We start from the raw sequence: 21,559 nt of genomic DNA on the forward strand, positions 1-21,559 counted from the left end.
CCATATTCTAGTTTGTGACATTGGACATGTTTTTTAATGTCTATGACACTCAGTTTGCCAGTCGGCAAAATGGAGGCAATTTTTATCTATCTTTATGACTTTCTTGTGAGAATTTTATGAAATAATACTTGACATGTTTTAGCACACTGTTGTCCATAAATAGAGCTGTATACTTGCTTTAATTAATACTTCTAATATCAATGAGTCAATTAATCAAACAGTAAAATAATATTATTCCTCAGTGTCTTTTGACCAATTTGAATCTGTTTCTATCATCTTTTATTTCCAATTAATCTTTTTCTTTAAAAAGAAAGAATAAGCTTTAATATGTCTTCTCATAGTAATTGTATCTCTCTCATCTTCAGGTTCCCTAATAGATTCACTTTCCCTTTAGGAGAAAGCCGAGGCTGCTGTCCGTTTAATACATTTTGAAATTGTGTCATTTTACTCTCAATTGTCACCCTGGAGCATGTTTTTCCTATATCTGCTCTGTGGAAGAATAGTTGCAGTCTTAATTCTTTCAAAAGCAAATGACTGAAGTCCAATTTAAGTTTTGAGCAAAAGGGAATTTTGGCTCACATACCTGAGAAGTCTAAGGTGTGTATATATGAGGCTGAGCTAGTCCAGGGGGGTCATCAAAAATATTAATCATGGCAAGGGATATGATTATACTTGCTGGAGCCTTGTGTTCATATTTGTGTCACAGATTACTGTGACCAGAGGAATAGCACACTCTGGTTCATATGTTCACTCCTGTGACCTCATGCAGGAAGAGGAGAAATTCCTGAAAAGATATTGAGGAAGGACATGGGAAAGTAAACAAAAATTACAGCTGCTCAGTCCATTCATCACTGTGAAGTTACTGAAGAGTGATTTCCACAATAAATTGTATTGGCATGTGCTGGGTGAAAAGCATTTAAAGGTTTTTCTTTAGTGAATACATAGAAAACAATAATGTGCATGAAGTTCATTTAAGAGAAATATGTGTAGCATTTCCCACACTTATATGAACAAGGAAGCCTGTCTCACAAAATATCTCTCGTGGCTAGATTCGAAGGAACATGCTTTGGGAAACAGTTGACCTTAGTTTTCACCTAACCCTGCTGTTCTTTGACTCACAGCTTATTAATGAGCTTATTTCTGTTCTTCCTTGATTTAAAAAATGTCTGATCCTCTTCTTAGTCTGTTTTCTGCTTCTATAACAAACTGTCTGAGACTAGGTTATTTATAAAGAAAAGAAATTTATTTGGCTCATGGTTCTGTAAGATGGGAAGTCCAAGATTGAAGGGTCACAGATGGTGAGAGCCTTCTTGCTGCATTATCTTATGGTAGAAGGGCAAGAGACAGCAACTGAGAGAACAAGAGAGGAAGGGGGATGAATTCTCCTTTTATCAGGAACCCACTCCTTGATAATGAGTCCACTCACCACACCCTCAGTAATGGCATTAATCCATTCATGACCTAAACACCTCTAAAAGTTCCCAATTCTCAACACTGTTGCATTGTGGATTAAGTTTGCAACACACGAACATTAAGGGACACATTCAAACCACAGTATCCTCACTGCCACTTTTATTCTTATCAGTGAATATATAATTTTAGAACTCAAAGAGACTTTCGTGACAGTTTCTTCCTATCCAGCCTCCTTGTTTTTCAGATGGCAAAACTGAGACTCAATGTGTTTTTCTTTCCCATAATCACGAAACTAGTCAATTGCTGAATTAACCATATGGAGTAGGTTATGCTGAGGTAAGAAATAACACCCAGATTTCAGAGGGTTATATGATAGCTCTGTTTATACAAGATTCCCTTTCTGAAACCCAAGCTAACTGAATAGCCGCTATCTGGAATCTAATTCATGACTATTATACAGGGAAAGAAAGAAATTAATTGGTCTGGCCCTGGAGTGGCTTGTATATTAGGACAAAACTAGTCACATAACTCCTGTGACCACAAGATGATTTGAAGTACGAAACCACCATGTGCCTGGCAATCAAAATATTTCACAAACAGTCCTGAATACCATAGTGAAAACGATTTGGGACAGAATCTCCTGATTTCCAGAATACAGAGGTATTTCCTCTACCACTTTGAATTACCAAATATGATTTGATGATGTATAATAATGATAGATATTACTTACAGAATAGTTACTGGTGATATTAAGAGGTTTCTACACATTAAGTTTTCCAAAGATTACCAATATCAACCACATTTTTAAGATGAAAACACTGTTTCAAATTCCTCATCTTAAAGATGTTGATGTGAAAAGTACCTCTAATTTTAAGGTTCTGAGTATAATTCTTGTACCATGTCATAGAGTTGGCAGGTGGTACAGGTGGGTTTATAGCCTATGCAGTCTGACTCCTTGGTCCATACTGCTCTTCCCAGCACACTGATACCTCCCTGCTGATGGAAGAGAAACAATTCCTTTGTATAAGTCAACTTAACTCAGCTTGGACTTGGTTGAAGAAATTCCTTTTTTTTTTTTTTAACTTGTAACACATGCACCAATATACTTTGCAAAAGAGCTTTAGGGAGTTAGAAAAAAATATATGTTCCATCAAACAAAGTTTTAAACCACCTACCTCTACAGAGGTAATTTCAAAGACATAGAAATGTCCTTATTTACATACAAATGCACACATGCACACACACATTATTTTCCTGTAGTATTTCATTTGAAAAAGTGTTTGGCTGATTAAAAAATATAAATGCCACTGAACTAATAGACCTCCAATTCTACAAACACTATTGTTCCAGTGCCTGTTTACATTGTGTATTATTATGACATTCTTACTAAAGGCTCAAACCCAATCTTGTTAAACTCAACCTTATTCAAAAGCTCTGGCACATTGATTCATTCCTCCATTCAAGACAATTTTGACACTTGCGTGTTGGGTGACAGCCACAATTCTCAATGTTGACTATTTGGATAAAAGACACAGTTTGTACCATTAACAATCTCATACTTTAATGAGACAAACTGACAACTCAAGATAAATGCAATGTAATGTAATGAGAGCACACAGAGCACACTATTTATGGATTATCCAATGTCTATTCCCATCTGTTCCCACTCTAACAACTGTACACCTTTCCACAATGCAGCCCACATGCTTTAGCCTGAGGTTAATCTCACCTCTGGCTCCAGGAGCCGACCTTGTCTAAGTGGACTTCCACAGGCATTGGTTGAGAAATTCAGGCCTTAGCTCATTGCCATATTTCATTCTATGGTCACAGATTTTGATATAGAAATTGACATATTATGGAGTTTGGCAGCATGGAACAAAAAGAGAAGTTTTTAATGGATTCTGAAAAATAACTAACTTCTAAAGAGAGCTAATAGAAGAAATGTCCACTTTTCTTTCAATCTTAATTGCATTTGAGTGTAGAGCAAGGAAATAAATCAGTCGTTTTATGATTGTATCAGTCCGAGCCCAGGTAGAAAAAGGTAAACAACTGTAGACAGTTCAAACACGTAGAATTTAACATAAGAAATTGATTATGCAGGTGTTAGAAAAGTTGGGAGAGTGAAGGAGAAAAAATGAAGAAAACCAACGATTAGCAACTTTAGGAAACATCTACTGCTGCTAGGGTATGAACCATAAGAGAAGAGATGTCTTACCAGTGCTAAGGCTGTGCTGCTGGGAGTGCCATCAAGGAGGGCCCATCTGAGACAGAGCTGAAACAATGGAGAGGGGATACTATTGCAGAAACCATGGTCCTTGCAGGAGTGCATCTAAATCCAGAGGTGCTACCAGAAAGAGAAAGAAAGATGTCACACTACAATAGCATCTCCTCTCTTCCTGCCTTCCTGTCTTCTCCCAGTGTCTCCTATGGATATAACTTAAGAAACCAGCTGGAAACAGAGCCTAGAAAATTTAATATCCAGATTCCCCAATCATAGAATTATGAACAAAATTAAAGAATGGTGGGAAAAGAGGCAAAGCCGTCAAATAATCAACACTTTCAAGTCTTTGGCAACTCAGCCTCCATATACACCCTTTCAACTGTACTTAAATTTTAATACAACTAAAAAGACAATGACGTGATGTTTCTCCTTATCAAGATGCATCTACTCGTTACATAATGAAAGATAACCTCACATTCTCCCCAAAAGTGGAATACGCAAAATCTTGTGACTTATATGCCACCTATGAGTTTTCATCCAAAGTCACAAGTCCATCCAGATACTCCGTCATCAAAGATTAAATTGTAGGTCGAGTGCGGTGGCTCACGCATGTAATCCCAGCACTTTGGGAGGCCAAGGCAGGCAGATCACCTGAGATCAGGAGTGTGAGACCAGCCTGGTCAATATGGTGAAAGCCTGTCTCTCCTAAAAATACAAAAATTAACCATGTGTGGTAGCATGCGCCTGTAGTCCTAGCTACTTGGGAAGCTGAGGCAGAAGAATTGCTTGAACCCAGGGGGCGGAGGTTGCAGTGAGCTGAGATCACACCACTGCACTCCAGCCTGGGTGACAGAGCAAGATTCCGTCAAAACAAAACAAACAAAAAAGATTAAATTGTAAATTTAACCACTATCTTTATTCCTTATATTAAAAGAGATAAAGGAAAAAAAAATAGTTCACATATTCACATATATAGTGGTATGCTTTAGTACTCACATTAGAATAACTTTCTTTATCTACCACCCATTCCGTGATACTTTTCCCCCAGCCACAATCTCAGTTAATATTGTCCTTACTTGATGGGAATGAGCCAAATCTTCATTGCTGAAGGTCTGAGTCCTTAGTGGAGTAGGCTCTATGGGTTGTCTAAGCTTCTAACAATTCTTCCCATTGAACATTAGAGCACTTCAGGAAACCTCCTTCATTCCAGGTATAATTCTCTCTGTCTCCACTATAGAGCAGCAACTCAACTTCTTGGTAATCAGGATCAGTCACCGAAAAATCATGGTAATTCCTTATTTTTCTGTTGGTTCAGTAAAATAAGGTCCCCAAAATGGCCAAGCAGCAGATCAACTTCCATTTCAATGAAAGAATTATATCCAACATTTGAAACATTTTTTATTATGAAAATAAGCCCTCACAACAAACACAGCCCACAATTGTGGGCATTGGGGGAAAATAGCTGTTCACTTCTCTTTCTGTTTAATGTATCAGGGTAAAACAATGTCATATGATGTCTAGTAAAAGCTGATACTACATGGTGTACGGAAACACCCTACATTTGTAAATTATTGTCTCTCGGCTGGCACAGTATCTAATATGTCAGTAGGGCATTTTATGTTTCTGTTAAGGCAGGTGCTTCTAAGCCAATAAGTATGCAGTAAGATCAGTGAATTGTATGACACCATTGCTGCACTTCTTTTGCTTTGTAAAAAGTTATTTGGTCAGAAGCAATATAGTACAGAATATCTTGATGGTGAATATGACATGCCAAAGTCCTTCTGATGGTGGCTTCTGTCACCAGCTGAGGGACAATAATCTACATTTCAAGTGTTTCCATACACCATGTAGTATCAGTTCTTATTAGACATCATGTATGACATTGGTTTACCCTAATACAGTAAATAAGAAGAGAAATTAACAACTATTTTCCCTTGTGCCCGCAACTGTGAGCCCTGTTCTTTGTGAGGGCTTATTTTCATAATAAAAAAAAGATGTTGGTGCTAGAAGAGGCATTGGAAGCAGAAAAAACAGATGAAATATCCAAAATAAATGGCAGAACAATCACTCTGATACCAGGTGGTTGCCTGTTCTCCCCAAGGAATAGTGCCATACTGGGATATGAGCCGGACCTCTGCTGTTAAACCTGTGCCCGCACACAGTAAGGATGGTAGTCAAATCGCTTTGGTAAGAGAAGGTCTGTATTGTTGAGCCCTTGCAGAATCTCTATACCTGCTACTGTGGCCGCTTTACACATGAGCCCATTGATCAAGCCCTAAAGAGTCTAGGAAACTGCAATCTAGAAGACATCAACAGACCAGGTCATCAGGTACATATTTTCTGTAGTAGTTAAGCATTTTCATTAAGCTTCTGTTATTTAGGAATTTCATGATTTCCACTAAAACTAAGGAGCCTGTTTCAAAGTTGGTTTTTCCAATATCATCCCCAGCCAACAAAAGACAGCCACCACAAAACTCATCTCCTTTAATTTTCTTATGGATAATTATAAAATTATATAAAAGAACAGAAATAGCTTAATTATTCCACTATTACCCCAGCACTCAGCTTCAACGATTATCAGTTCATAAGCCATCTTCTTCCACCTGTATTCACATTCATCCCCTCAATCACAGTTTTGAGGATTCTAGTACTTCTCTCACTAATGCATTTCTCAATATCTGAATGAAGGGAGTGTTATGTGTGACAGGGAATGACCAAGTCGCAAATAACAAATGCAGTCTGTTATTTTCGTCTCCCAAAGCTTTAGAATTTTTCTTCACTTTTATGCCAAGAAGTTGTACACTCTCAACATTATTAAATATAAACTGCATTAAAGTCTGATGTTGTATCCACAGTTGAGCCATTCCTAGCTACTCAAGATAGCACATGGCAAACAGAATCTCTGTAAATCTTTCTTTCTTCCAAAATCTTTAGAATCTTTCCCACACATAGTCTCCAAATTTTAGCTAAAATGAGTAAAACTAATAACACTCTTACAATAACTTTTTGTATTTAAGTCACATTTCCCTGGGTAAGATTGTATACTTGTCCCCCAGGTGTTTGCTAAAATCAGACTCAAACTGTAGTTTTGAAGGCAATGAAGCATGGTGGGGATAGGTCTTATGAACAGGCATCCACTTGAAAGTAACTTCCTTAGGAGAGGTAATTGCAGGGCCTTGAACTAAAAAAAAAAAGACTAATATCCTTGAATATGGGAGACTATTTCTGCTAGCAATAGAAGGTTCAATGAGATTTGAGGGTTCAGGGTCATTGGATTCACCTACATCTACCCAAATATCCCTATTTCAAACCCCAGAGTTCCATTCTTTCCCAATTAATGCTCTAAAATGTACACAAGATCATGTGCTTTTAGTTTCACATAAGATACATGATGAGGCAGTAAATTCAACTTACATTGTAATTCTGGAATTTTCACTTTTAGATTTGGGATGGGATTTGTGATCTTCCTTGAAACTACAATAAATGAGCAAATATTTTAAGACCACAGTGAAATTTCCCTGGTTCCCTGACCTGCCTTGAACTAAGATTTTAAAGCATTGGGCTTGTAATTTTGTTTCTATAAGCAATCTAGTGCAGTATTGGAGAAAAAAAATCTTTCCCCACAGTCTTTAGTAGTCATCATCACTATTACGGCAGTTGAATGCATTGAACACTTTATTTTACAGAGCCTTGCCTTAAGAAGGCCTTTCATCTAAAGCAACAACAGATAAGCTGAATGCAGTGTCTCACTCCTATAGACCCAGCTACTCAGGAGGCAGAGGTGGGCCACAAGTTTAAGACCAGCCAAGAGGCCAGGAGTTTAAAGGCCAGCTAGACTGAGTGATAGGGCAAGACTCCATATCTAGCAAATAAATAAATAAACAGAAAAATAAATTTTGAATAAAGCCACAACAGATAATTTGGTAAATGTGATGTCATGGCATGTCATGGATTAGCAGTAACCCATTTTCCACGGGTAGTAAGGTCATCATTATATTCAAACTGTACAAGCTACCTAACCCAAGAATCACATCACTGAATTAACAAGACAAAAACAAAAACAAAGGAGAGCACCTTATTGTTTTAAAACAATAGACTGTAATTTAGAGATCTAATTCAGGAGCATTGTTACATTGTATCGAGTCTGAGAGAAGTAAAATAAAAAGTACACCAGAGATTAGTAATTGCTGAAAGTGGCTACTTCATCAAATTCTTGGAAAACAAAAGTGACAAGACGGTGTAATCAGAGCCCAGAAGAACACTCAGTGCTTCCCTGCTAGGGTAGCTAGTTTAGACAGTGCTGAAACCATGAGGAAGGAGGCCTGCAGCTTGTCCTAGAACCATGCAAGAGGGACCATTGAAGCTGAAGGTGGATTGCTGTTGAGTGGAAAGGATGTAGTCACTCAAAAATGCTGCCAGAAGAAGAACAAGAGAAAAGAACAACAGCTTCTCCCTTGAGACAATCTCATCCCTCCACTAGTGTCTTCTCTTGGAATGATGTGAGTAGAGGTCTGCTGTCAAGAAAGGCTAAGGAATGCATTTTGTAGACCCCTATTCTCAGTATTTCAGAGCAGAGAAGGGTGGGGTGAGAGAAAGTAGACAAATATACACTGTAGCCAATATGATTTAGAAAAATCTTTCAATTTTTTGTGTGTATTTCAATTATTCTGTGTAATTTCAATTATTCTGAGCCATCTCCTGGATAAGAAGGACTGCATCTGATTCCCAGGTGAACATAAAAGTTTGACTCAAGTTTATTAAGCATCTACTATATAAATTATTGTTTGTATCCTATAGAAATGGTGGTAAACAAGAATAATGCCTGTATTCTAGAAATGGAGGTAGATAACAGGTATACAACAAATAAATATGTAATATAAGTTTAGATGTTGAAAAAAGCTATGAAGTGAAGTAAAATATGATAAAGGTATTGAAGACACAGAAATTAGTGGAATTTTTCAATAGGGGCTTTGAGGAATTTCTTTTTGAAAGGTCATGAATGAGCACAGATCTGAAAGAGTATGTGAGTGTGATGGTGAATTTTATGTGTCAACATGAAAGATATTTTTGGATGAGATTGACATTTAAATTCATGACCTTTGAGTAAACAAGAATGGCCTCCATAATGTGGGTGGTCCTCATCCAATCAGCTGAAAGCCTGAATAGAACAAAAAGGGAAATCTCCAACAGATGGCATTCAGAATTTGTCTGTACCATCGGCTGTCCTGGGTCTCCAGGCTGCTGGCCAATATTGCAGATTTTAGACTTGCCAGCCTCCATAATCACGAGTCAATTACTTACAATAAATCTTTTTCTATATATACACACACATCATATTGGTTCTGTTTCTCTGGAAAACTCTGATAATACAGTAAGTGGTGCCTGCAAGGCTCCATGTAGGAACATTCTGGGCCTATGCAGTAGCAAATGTCAAGGTCCTAAGAAAGGAACAAGCTTGTCACAATGAAGAAACGTCAAAATGGGATACTATAGCCAGTGTGGAGTGAGTGAGAGAAGAGCATCAGCAGATAGGACTAGAGAGCTTTAGAGGGGTCCTATTACATAGGTGTTGCAAGAAATCTAGAGGGGAGCTCTAGAGGGGTCCTAATAGACAGTGTCTGTGGCTAAGGGAAGGATTAAGGATTTTATTATAATTGTGATGAGAAGTCAGTAGAGTGTTTTGATCAGGGAAGAACATAATCTAATTTTAATTTTCAACAGATCGCTGTGACTGCTATATGGAGAAGTGACCTAGGGGACACATTCAGATGTACAGAGACAAGGTATCAGGGAATTGCATCAGTCTAGGAAGGATATCATGGTAGCTTTGTGAAGCCCACCCTAGCTCTGACTTCAGTTTATGAGATTCAGTTTTTTTCTTATTGTTTAAGATACCCTGACCTGGTTTTCTGTTACTTGCAGCTATTGTGCTCTGAGTTGGTACAAAATGTGATAGCAAGTGTATGGTGCTGAATCAAGGTAAAAGAGGTCAGTGAAAAGGATACCTTCCTCTTAAACTAGGAAGTTGATTGTCTTTGTTATGCAGTTATAAAAAAGTAATTTATAACAACACTTCTTCTGCCTTAGGAAATGATTATATACTCACAGAGGGTAGAACACAAAGGTGATTGGAAAGAATCAGGATGTCAGATTGTGTTGGATTAGTCTTCCAGCCTTCACTGAGGTCTACAGTATAGATACTGGATTAGCTTAAATTGAACATTCTGCAAATAAGAGAAGGAATGGAAGAAAATATCATTCTTTTCTGCCTCTGCTCAGAAAAGCAAATTATTTCAAATACACTAATGTGGAGTTTGATAGGGAAAGGAATGCCAAGTCTTATCCCCAAGGTGAAGTTTTTGTTAACAATTCAGGATAATAGGAGACCTGGAAGGTTGACAAGATTAGTATACAACTTGAGCCTACTCTTCAGACCTCTCTCAAGCAAATTCTGCTAAACATTCCCAACCGATGAAGTAGTTAGCCATGCCATTCAGAATATGCAGATAGAATTTAATCTGGGGGTAATTATGAAAGTTATGGTGTCCTTGTACCTAAGGGTTTTTTTTTTAATTGCTCTGAGGCAGCGGTTAAGATAAAGGTGCCAATCAAGGTCCAAAGGAATGGACAGTGAACAGAAGCTTGTTGCGAAGAAAATGAAATGATCAGAATCAGACTTCGACCAGATAAACTACTGTGGAGACCGTACTTGCTAATTTTTTGCATGCAAAAGATCAAAGCCTACTAACTTTTTAAGGGAGCTGTACTGCCAAAGATATTCCAGGCCTGGCTCAAAACAGTCTTTAATTGCTCAAACACAGGACATCTCCAGTCCCTCAGATTTGCACTTACTGGGACTGGACTACAAATGTCACACCATCTGTAGAAAGGACACGCTCTTCCATGTCCATTTTCAATGTGGTCATGAAAGAAAATAGACAGAGACCCATCCTACCAGTGGAACTAAGTACTGCCAACTTGGCTAACCAAGGATCTCATTTCTCTTTCAGGTCATGAGATTCCTGATATTCTTGTCCAAGAGGATGTGGTATCTACATATAGGAGGAAAGATACTTGTGTATATGTGGTGGATGAACCATTTGATTGTGGTGAATATCTCTGAATACTTACTATTTATCAGTCTTCCTTGTCCTCTTCCTGACAGCATGACTGTGTTCATTCATGTGTCTAAGGAAACTAAAAAACAACAAAAATAGAACTGTGGCCACTGAATCAATGTGCCCTACCCTGTACTTTTATATAAGCCAATACAGTTCTTTATTCTTCAAAGAAATTTGAAGCGGGTTTTCTGTTACGTGTATTCAAATGCACCTTGAAATTTATATATAAAGTTAATAATTGCATGATATACGAATGCAGATATGAACATAATTCCTAAAAGAGACATTGCTTAGATGAAACAAAAGGAGAGTAGTACTTTTCTAAGACAAGAGATAGCGATGATATGCAGTTTAAGTAGTGTTTGGACTACCTGAGTACCATTATTTAGTGTGGGGTGTTCTAGTGGAAGATACCCTAACTTCTCTTCAGTAAGAGAAGAATTAGTGGACATGGGTGTGCTAGGTTAACTGTAGGACACTAATGGGAGTGAATTAACAAGACATTGAGAAATGGTTAACATTATCTGGTGTAACATTATGCTGTACAGAGCAGATAACTGGAAGGGATAGAGAAATAATAGGTATTTGGTGGCTTTAGATGACAAGAGATGCAGAAGACGACAGCAGCAGGAACAAACACTAAGAACGAGATGGGTCAATGTCATTGACAATTAATACAGCAATATGAATAGCCAAGAGTTGAGGATACAAAATCAAAAGCCTAGAAGTAATTGAATCAATAAGGCAGAAATGTGTAAGATGATAGATGGCAACCAGCAACTGACACCCAGGGCCGTGTTGGAGAAACAGAGAGACGTTGTGAGCTGGGCTGAAAGGGAGAGTACGGGCCCCATGTAAAGAACCTGCTGCTCCTTAGCTCCTGCAGGCCCCTTCCATGTGGGACTGTGGGATGGCATTGCCGGAGCTTCCAATTATGGTACACGTTGGATCCAGATTTGTATGAGAAACTCCTTATTTTAAAATGTTGACAACTAATTCAAATTTTGAACACTGTGTAGGCCTACACTAGGCAGGCCAAAAAGCAACAACAAAAAAGTATCTGTATGCTGTGTTAGGTCCCAAAGCCATCAGTTTTCTATATCTGGCCTAGGAGAATTTTTACAAATATTTCTCAAAGTAAACAAACCGTTTTCTGAAGTTCAGCAGTTCCTACAGTTTTACTTATTTCTTCTTTTGTTGCTGTTAAACTCCAGTAAAGTTAAGTTTAATATATTTTTATTTTAAAGTCATGTAGAACTTGAACCATTTTAATATATCTCCTTCTATGTATAGTTCAAAGGGCAGTTATAGATAAATAAATACATGTATAAAATTATATATATGTACACAGGCGGTAGGGCTAAACAAAAAAAAGAGAGAAAATAAAAAAGTATTCAAAATTAGGAATGAGAATGGAGTTAATATCAACAGATGCAAAGGTAAATATGAATAAATTAATAAATCCCCCAAAATGGAAGATATTCTGCAAAAAAAAATAATAATATTGGCTCATTCAAAAATAGAAGTAGAACATAGTCATATGCCAGTGAGTGAAAAATTTGTCAAAGAACACCATTGAAAGTATTTTGTCTGTATTGAGTTTATACTTTCCAGTTTTCAACTTTACAATTTTGAGGAAAACAATTACACTTGTAAAATATCTGTTCTCTGAAGATCCATTGTGTTTAAGATACAAACTATGTTTTAATTGCATGTAGAATATTTTCAGACTTTTTTACACTGACAAAAACTAATTTAAAAAGTTAGAATATTCATATTAAGAAAAAGATGACAAGAAAAAAATTCTAAAACTTATAAAGAGAAACACTTGCTAAATTTTTTTGGTAGCCTCAAACTTTGGATAACAGAAAATATTTTTAGAATATTATTTGTTTAGAATCATTTTTCCCATTTAAAGTATACAATTCAATAATTTTTAATATATTCATAGTTGTGCAACTATCACTACTATCTATTTTTAGAACATTTTCATTACCCCTAAAAGACATTCTGTACTCATTAGCAGTCATTTATCATTCTTCTTATTCCCTCCTCCCTCAAACCATTAATCGCCCCTCTCCTTCTTAGCCATAGTAAACCACTAGTCTAGTTTCTATCTCTATATAGTTGCCAATTTTGGACATGTCATATAAATGGAATAATAATATATGTGGTCTTTTGTAACTGCCCTCTTTCACTTCGAATATTTTCAAGGTTGATCCACAGTATCCATGATACTGTATCATGTATCGGTACTTCATTTTTAAAAAAATTACTAAATAATATTCCTTTTTCTGGATATACCACATTTTTAATCCATTTATCAATTAATAGATATGTAAGTTATTCCCACTTTAGGCAATTAATTATGAATAATGCTGCTATGAACATCTGTGTATCAAATGTGTTATAATTCTTCTTGAGAATACACCTAAGAGTGGAATTGCCTGGTCACGTGGTAACTCTGCTTATTATTTTAAGGAGATGACAAACTGTTTTCCAAAGTGACTGCATCATTTTATGTTCCCATCAGCAATGTATGAGGATTTCAATTTATCCGCAGCCTTGCCAACATGTTATTATTTTTATTTTTGATTATAGCCATCCTAATAGGTGTGATTTGGTATCTCCTTTTGGTTTTGATTTGCATTTACCTAATGGATGATGATAAGCATCTTTTCATGTGTGCTTATTTGCCATTTGTGTATCTTCTTTAAAAATATATTTATTCAGATCTTCTGTCCATTTAAAAATTACATTATTCGAATTTATATTATCGAGGTGTAAATGTTTGTATATATTCTGTATATAATTCTGTATCAGATACAAAATTTTTAAAATACTTTATTCCATTCTGTGGGTTGTCTTTTCCTTTTATGGTGTCATTTGCAGTGCAAAAGTTGTTTTTTTTTTTGGTTTGTTTTTTGTTTTGATTTGTTTTGTTTTGTTTTGTTTTGAGACGGAGTTTTGCTCTGTCGCCCAGGCTGGAGTGCAGCGGCGCAATCTCGGCTCACTGCAAGCTCCGCCTCCCCGGTTCAGGCCATTCTCCTGCCTCAGCCTCCCAAGTAGCTGGGACGACAGCGCCTGCAACCACGCCCAGCCAATTTTTTTTGTATTTTTAGTAGAGAACCGTGTTAGCCAGGATGGTCTCGATTTCCTGACCTCGTGATCGGCCCGCCTTGGCCACCCAAAGCGCTGGAATTGCAGACGTGAGACACCACGCCCCGCCAAAAGTTTTTAATTTTGAAAAAAATTCTGGGTTTTTTCTGGTCTTGTCACTTGTGCTTTTAATGTTGTCTCTAAGACATTACTGCTCAATCCAAGGTCACAAAAATTTATACGAATGTTTTTGTCTAATAACTTTATAATTTTAGCTATTCCATATATATCTATAATCCATTTGGCTTAATTGTTGTACAGTGCAAACAAAGAGTACAAATTCTTTCTTTGGCATGTGGGTATGCATTGTTTCTAGTAACATTTGTTGAAAAAATCTTTTGTATTGAATTTTCTCAACACTTTCGTAGAAAATCAATTGGTCACTAATGTGCAGTTTTACTTTCCGAGTCTCTACTGTAATCCATAGATCTATATGTCTATTTTTATACCAGTACTACACTGTCTTGATTACTGTAGCTTGCAGTATGTTTTTAAATCCAGAAACGTGAGTCTTCCAAATTCATGTTTCCTTTTTCAAGATTGATTTTGCTATTCTAGATCCCCTGCATTTCCACATAAATTTTAGGATTGGTTCATCAATTTCTGAAAAAAAAAATAGGGCAGCTGGGAATTTTTAAAGGATTTGATTTGAATCTGCAGAGAAGTTTGGGATGTCATCTGTTCCATGAACATAGGATATCTTAACATTTGTTTATGTCTTCTTTATTTCAATAATGTATTGTAGCATTCAGAATTCAAATATTGCACTTGTTTTGTTAAATTAATTCCCAAATTCTTTCTTTTTAATTATATTATAAATCAATTTTTTTCTTAATTTCATTTTTAGTTTAGATTGTCCATTGTTAATATATGGAAATACAATTGTTTTCTCTATATTGATTTTCCATCCTGAAATATTGTTACCTCGTTTATTATTTTAATACTTTTTGGTGAATTTCTTAATATTTTAATTGTTTTAACTTTTATTTCGGGATCAGGGATACATAAGCAGCAAGTTCAAAGACTGAAGGAACAAGGAATGTCAGCTCATAAAGATGAGAAAGAATCAGAGCAAGAACTCTGGCAACTCAAAAGCCAGAGTGTCTTCTTACCTCCAAACCACCATATTATTTCCTTAGCAATGATTCTTAACCAGACTGAGATTGCTGAAGTAACAGAAGCAGAATTCAAATATGGATAGAAATGAAGATCATTGACGTACTGGAGGAAATCAAAACCCAATTCCAGGATTTTTATGATTTTTGTTTTTTGAGATGGAGTCTTGCTCTGTTGCCCAGGCTGGAGTACAATGTTGCGGTCTCAGCTCACTGCAACTTCTGCCTCCCGGGTTCAAGCGATTCTTCTGCCTCAGCCTCCCAAGTAGCTGAGACTACAGGCATGTGCCACCACACCCGGCTAATTTTTGTATTTTTAGTAGAGATGGAGTTTCACCATATTGGCCAGGCTGGTCTCGAACTCCTGACCTTGTGATCCACCCGCCTCAGCCTCCCAAAGTGCTGGGGTTACAGGCACAGTCGGCCAATATTTTTATATACCAGATTATGTCACTAGTAAATAGAAATAATTTCACTGTCTCCTTTTCAGTCTGGAGGCATTTTCTTCCTTCCTTTTTCCCTTCCCTTCTCTCCCCTCCCCTCCCCTTCCCTCCTCTCTTTCTTTCTACTTACTTTCTGACTTTTGCCTCTTTGTCTTGGTTAGAATTTCCAGTATAATGTTAAATAACAATGGAAAGAGCAGTTATCCTTGTCTTGTTCCTCAGTTTAGAGGCTTAACCCTGGAGTTTTTGTCTATGCTCCTTGTGAAGTTTAAAAAGTTCTTCCCAATCATAGTTTGTTGATGGTTTCTATAATGACAGAGCATTTGATTTGATTAAGTGGTTTTTTCTCCTTTTATTGTAATGATGTTGTGACTTTTGCTTTTTAACTATTGATATGGTGGGTTACATTGATTGATTTCAGTTATTAAGCCAACTGTGCGTTTCTGGGAATAATCTCACTGGTTGATGACGGATAATCTTTTTTATATGTTACTAGGTTCACTTTTCTGGTATTTTGGTGAGGATTTTTGCATCTATGTTGGTCTATAGTTTTCTTTTACTGTGTACCTTTGCTTCTGATATCGAGGCAATAATGGTCTCAAAGGATTAGTTGAGAATTGTTTTCTTCTTTAATTTTTGGAAGAGTTTGTAAAAAATGGGTATTAATACTTCTTTATATGTTTGGGCTTTTATTTCATTTTTTAAGATTTAGCATGCAAATTATGAAAGTTCAAATTTAAATCCCTTGTGCTTTCTTAATCTTTTAAACTTAGATTATAAATCTTATTATATTTTCAAGTATTGCAATCAGCTTGTACATAATTTGAACAATGTTTTGTCCTGTTTAAAACAGGTTAATTACTTTCACATTTCAAAACATAATTGTACATTCTATATATTTGATTTTATTCATAAATTTCATTGATTAGATAGAAAATCTACCATATTATTACATAATTCTTATAAATGCAATAAACAACTTTATGAATACAGTGAATGCAAAATTCTTTTAGGTGGTCCAACACTCTAAATACATTGAGTAATATTAAACAAAATTCCATTGGTAAATTTATAGCTTAATTACAAATTCTAAAATTAGAGTTAAATATGGTTATTCTAATAGGCCACATTAAAAATATGTAGATTAACTAAAAATATAAATAGTATGAATCTTAAAATACATAATCTTAAACATTATAGGTACATAAAATATCAATTAACAGGTACTATTTAAGCACAAAATATTACTACATGATTTTGATTGTCTCAAAATAATAACTACTCTAATTATTAAATGAATAACTATTACGATGACAAGTATATGTGGAGCTAGATAATGCATTTTTGCCTCTTTCTGGTGATCCATCTGTACTGTAGGGTCTAGACATCTGAAATCTACATTTCCCAGATGTCTTTATAATCAGGGTCCTAAGTGCAAAATTATTTCATCACATAGAGGTACTTGAATCAGATTTTTAAAACCTAATTAAGAACAGGGCCATCTTCTTACACATTTTTCTGTTGCTGCTTAAAAGCATGGTTGTATCTAGGTACTAGCTCTGTGAGTTTGGTGAAGCAATGGTGTGGTGGCAGCAGCAGCTTCCCAGATCTCTCTTTCTCTTCTACAGTGATATGATCCTGAACTCAACAGTTCTAGTAATAGGTCCAGATTTCACTTTCACATCTTTCTGATGGAAAGGAGGTTATAACTCTTCTGGAGACACAGTTAAGAGTTACTCTTCTGAGAAGCTTTCCTCTGGACCCTGTCTAGAGCCAAGCCCTTCAACTCTTCCAGGGATTGTTTAAAGGCCCAATTCCCAGTAATAAATCCCTTTATGCTTAACATAGCTAAAATAGTTTCCATTTCTGTTTCTTGAATTCTGTTAACTTTGGCTATTTAAATCTAAATCTTCTTGGTGTTTGAAGCTGTGTTCTCAACAAAGATGGTATATACTCTTCAAATTACCTAAGATTTCTAACAACTAAAGACTTAAGCCACATATGAGTCCTGGAGTAGCAGATGAGAGTGATTCATCTACTGCCCAGACTGCCACACTGAGCCCCCTTTTTTTGTCATTTTGTGATGGGCTTCACAGTCATATGCAAGCTGAACTATAAATAAAATGGATACTTAGAGGAATAAAAGTGTAAAACAATGAACTTATAAGAAGCGAAGTTCAGACCTGTCCAGAGTAGGCAGACAACAAATGTTATTGAAAGATGAGCTAGTGAACTCCAGATTATTTTCAAATTTTTTTCTTCTTCCTCTATAATTTTGCAGGGTTTTCCTCCATTACTGTGCTTTGATGGGAAGCTCTCTCTGATATAATAATTACAGTTTCACAGAAACTATATGTGCCATGACAATAAATATAACCACTTCTACTACTAATATCCTCATATCACAATGGGGTATGGGGAAATAGCAATTATATTCTCCTGTATTCTGCTAGGAAGTATGTCCAAAACTTCTGCTCTTACAAGATTTTCTAAAATGCCTGGATCTTCTGGCATCCTTGTCTCCTCTAAGGGATCATAACATTTTTCAAGATCAACAGAAAAATAAAAGCCTTTGAATAAGTAGTTCTTCAAAATGAATTATTTCCAGTGAACTTTAAAGCCTAAGGCCAAAGTGTGAGAAGTCTAAGTCTCTGCGTCTCACACATTTCAATAGCCATTCATTGTGTTCTTTTTGCCTTCTGTATTCAGTTGTAATAACTCTTTCTTGAAACAATAGATTCTTCATTATTTAATGGTCTAAAAGATGGATGGTCTTGTTGTAAGCAGAAATTACTGGGAGTGAGAGGGAAATAATCCAAATCTCAAAATACTACATGTATAGCATATTGATGTAGTTTAAAGTGGAAACCCTTTTCTGGGAGTCTTCAGAGCAGTACTGACTCACATTGAGTTTATCATAAAAAACACAGGATTGGATGTGCAGCATCCAATGACAGATGGCTACAGAGGTGAAGCAGAGCCCCACTCCCCAGGGCAAATTGAAAACCCACCTCAGAAATAGAATTATCCACAGTAAAGACAGACAGGTATTTGAAGGCACAGGGCCAAAGAATATGCCAAACTGACATTTTTATGCAAGCTTAAATTCTGATTCTACAGAAAGGTTAAAAGAGCAAGAAATTGCAGGTAGTATATATACTATGTATGGTCAGCTTGAGCAATATTGAAATCTGGGAATATCAAGGCATGACTCCACAGAGTGGATGGAAATACTGAAGGCAAGATTCAGAATATTTTATTGATGAAATTGGCAAGAACTAGGCCACCAGATGAATGAGCTGGGCTTCAGTCCTAGAATATTAAGCAAGCAAACAGCAGAGTACAGAGTGCAGATCAACGAATAAACTGAAAATTACAGTGACGATGAGATGAGGGGGCATAAGTATTCCCTGCCAAGAGAAGTAGGACCTAGAAGCAGGAGGTCTTACCTTTCGCCCTTGTCCACTCTCCACATATTCCCACTCTGGGTAAAGGGAATACTAGTCTGATTAAATCAGATTCCAGACTAATGATTTCGCCTAGTTATTGAGAAATTGGGCTATACTACATCAGATGTTCATAAACATAGACATGCCTCACTCTGTTTTCCTTCCTTCCTCGAATTCTCTGGGATTTCTTTTCATTCATGCAATAGAATAAGCAAAATGAGCCAGGGTCTGCCTCCTTGGGGTAGATACAGTTATCTTATTCTTTCTCTTTGTAATGAAAAGAACAAATTGTTTAAAGAAGGTACTGATTAATGTTAAGTTTTAGTGGTTTTTGGACATCAACTCCAAGCCCTGTTTACCAGAAAGCCCTACATTATCTGAGGGTACAAGCCTAGATCATAATAATTAAGTGATGCCTTGTTTCTCATTTGCCATTACTCTTGTGTAAATATACCTTTCCTCCATGAAATCACAGGGAGGAAGGATGGCTGAAATAGAAAATGATTTAGATATCCCCAAGTCTCTTGACTATAATCCCATTTTAAGACCATCTAATCAGGCTCTGGACCCTTGAGATTAAAATGAAATTTCAGGACATATTTAGTGCCTAAAAATTAGCAAAGGAAAAATTTGATATCAGTTACCATACCATTTTTAGAGAGAAAATAATGAGTAAATAACTGGACAGAAATCACACTGAGAAAAAGAGAATAAAAGGGAATGAAAGGGACCAAGTAAACATGATTATGTTTAAGAGAACAATAGGAGACACAGCAGATAATAGAGTAGAAGCAGTAGGAGCAATACAAAGAGAGCCAAAAGTGCCATGGAAGTCGATAAAGGAGAGAATGGAGAATGAGAAAACTGTCAGCCTGGTTCCATGCTACAGAAAGTAGAGGGGAAAACAGATAAAAGGTTAATTAGATTTAGGAACTAAAATATTATGGACAACTTTGGACATGCAATTTCAATAGAATGGTAGTGATATAAACAATTGTTAAGAGCTAGAATATCTAGCTCTTACATTTGGAAATCTAGGCCCAAAATCTAGTGAAAGGAGAGAAGGGAGAGGCTTTCTGAGGAGGGCTGGAAAGTGATGAAACCAATAGCATGAGAGTAGAGCCTAAGATTTGTATAGAATTTGTACAGGATTAAAAATACTTTCAAGAAATTGTTCATTGAGAAGAGCCCAGTGGAAAGATCTTAAGTAATAATACAAAAGTTATACTATAATCCAGAAGGTTCTGACGGAAGTGAATGTCACAGATGAACAATGTCTATCACATGCTCTGGTATACCAGCCTAACAACCTTGAAAGATACTCAGTTACTCAGTTAAATGAGTTGATTTTGGTAGGTTATGCTCAGTGTCCACCTATGTTGGTTCCTGATTATCATTTCTGTCCTCAGGAACAAGGTGTTTGATAATCTATTTTACACTTTTTGTCCAAAGTCACTGAACACTTATTGACATTGACCTTCACTCCAGAATGAGTAGAATTCTAGTCATCAGAAGGCCACACATGTGTTTGAACTGTTTTTTTTTTTTTTGAGACGGAGTTTCACTCTTGTTGCCCAGGCTGGAGTGCAATGGTGCAATCTCAGCTCACTGCAAACACCGCCTCCCGAATTCAAGTGATTCTCCTGCCTCAGCCTCCTGAGTAGCTGGAATTACAGCCATGCGCCACCACGGCCAGCTAATTTTGTATTTTAGTAGAGATGGGGGTTTCTGCATGTTGATCAGGCTGGTCTCAAACTCCCAACCTCAGGTAATCCTCCCGCCTTGGCCTCCCAAAGTGCTGGGATTACACTGTCTGTCTTTTTTTTTAACATCCCAGATTTTTCACTTTAAAAATGAAGAACTAGGACCAGAGAGTATGTTACTGATCCCCAAATCATTAAACACTTTATGTCGCAAGCCAAAGCCAGGTACATTTCTGATTCATTCTGAAGAATTTTGCTTTATTTTCAATTTATTATTTACTTAATATTCATACCTTACTCTTTTAGTTATCTATTGATATGTAATAAATGAATCCTAAAACATGGTGGCTTAAAGCAACCATTGATTACTCTCTCTTTCATTGTTTTCTGGGTTAATTGTGTTCATTTGGGTAGTTCTCACTCAGAATTTGTCTATGCAGTGGTAGTGAGATGTGAGGAGCTGGAGTCATCTGCTCCGCAAATGAGCTGATCATGTTAAATGGCTGAGTCACATGATGGTGGCTGAAGGCTGAGAGCTCAGCTGGAATGCTGAGAGCTATGCTGCAGCTGACCACTGGAGCACTTGCACGTGGCCTCTATGAGTTATTTAGGCAACTCCCAGCATGCCATCTGGGTTCTCAGATGGAGCTCTCCAAATGAGCACTGCAAGAGGCCCCAGAGAATGTTACAAAGTTTCTTATGAGCAAGGCTCAAGAGTCCCAGAATGTTCACCACACTCTATTGACTAAGCCAGCCAATTAGGCCACTGATTCAAGGCTAGGGAAATTAGTCTCTACTTTTTATATGAGAAGCAGCATGTTTATATGAAAAGAAACAAATTGGCGGAATTCATCTTAGGGCACCATCTCCTATACCCACTTATGTTTACAATAACTAAAGATAGTTATTTTGCAATGTATAGAATATTTACAATC

Source organism: Pongo abelii, chromosome 12 (genome assembly GCF_028885655.2).
Source record: "Pongo abelii isolate AG06213 chromosome 12, NHGRI_mPonAbe1-v2.0_pri, whole genome shotgun sequence".
In the NCBI taxonomy this organism is placed as follows: domain Eukaryota; kingdom Metazoa; phylum Chordata; class Mammalia; order Primates; family Hominidae; genus Pongo; species Pongo abelii.